This window comes from Micropterus dolomieu, linkage group LG12, assembly GCF_021292245.1.
Source record: "Micropterus dolomieu isolate WLL.071019.BEF.003 ecotype Adirondacks linkage group LG12, ASM2129224v1, whole genome shotgun sequence".
Classification (NCBI taxonomy): Eukaryota; Metazoa; Chordata; class Actinopteri; order Centrarchiformes; family Centrarchidae; genus Micropterus; species Micropterus dolomieu.
Genome location: NC_060161.1, coordinates 5,965,633 through 5,966,476, shown reverse-complemented (window position 1 = coordinate 5,966,476; position 844 = coordinate 5,965,633).

Genomic DNA, 844 nt, shown 5'->3' with positions numbered 1-844 from the left:
CGTCTGCCAGAAAGAGCTCAGCAGAGAGGCCACTCACCATTTTTACTAGTGCTCTAGTGAAACTAGCATCATTTAAAAGACTAGAGTTGAAGCACCACACTCCACCCCCCCTCCTCGAGCACCTGTGCCCCAAGGTCAGGCTGAGGTGGCTGTGGTCGCTAAAGCTGTTTAAAATATACTCACATTTGTCCACACATTTCACCACTCCCCCTGCAGCCAAGCAGAGGTCAATCCTGGACTGTTGGAGCACAGGCCGCACCACACGTCGCCAGGAGTATGTGCGGGAGTGTGGATTGGAGATTCTCCAGGTATCAATAAGATCAGCTTGACGCATGAGTTTGTACAGCGCCGACCTGCCCGCGTCGTCAGCCAAACGGCCCCTCCTTCCTTGGTCAAGGCCAGAGAGGACGGTGTTGAAGTCACCGATCCACAGGCTGGAGGCGCTGCACCAACCTGTCAGCTCTTGGAAGAAGTTCTTCCTTTCCACACCCCCACACGGGGCATATACACAGCCTAGCCTGTACTCCACCCCACCCAGGAGGAAGTCCAGGACCAACACTCTGCCGGCTGCATCCCTGTGCACACACCGAATATTGGCGACAACGCCAGGGCGGAACAGCACAGCCACGCCACAGGACCGGGGAGTCCCCAGTGAATAAAATACGGGTCCTGGCCATAGGCGCTCAATGCGCTGCACCACCTCAGCGTCCCACCATGTCTCCTGTAAACACAAAACGTCGTGATTGAAAGAAGTAAATACAGCATCAATGCGTTTGCGTGACCGCAGCCCATTAATATTGCATGATAAAAGGCGAAGCATTGTAAGGAGCTATCAAGAGTTATG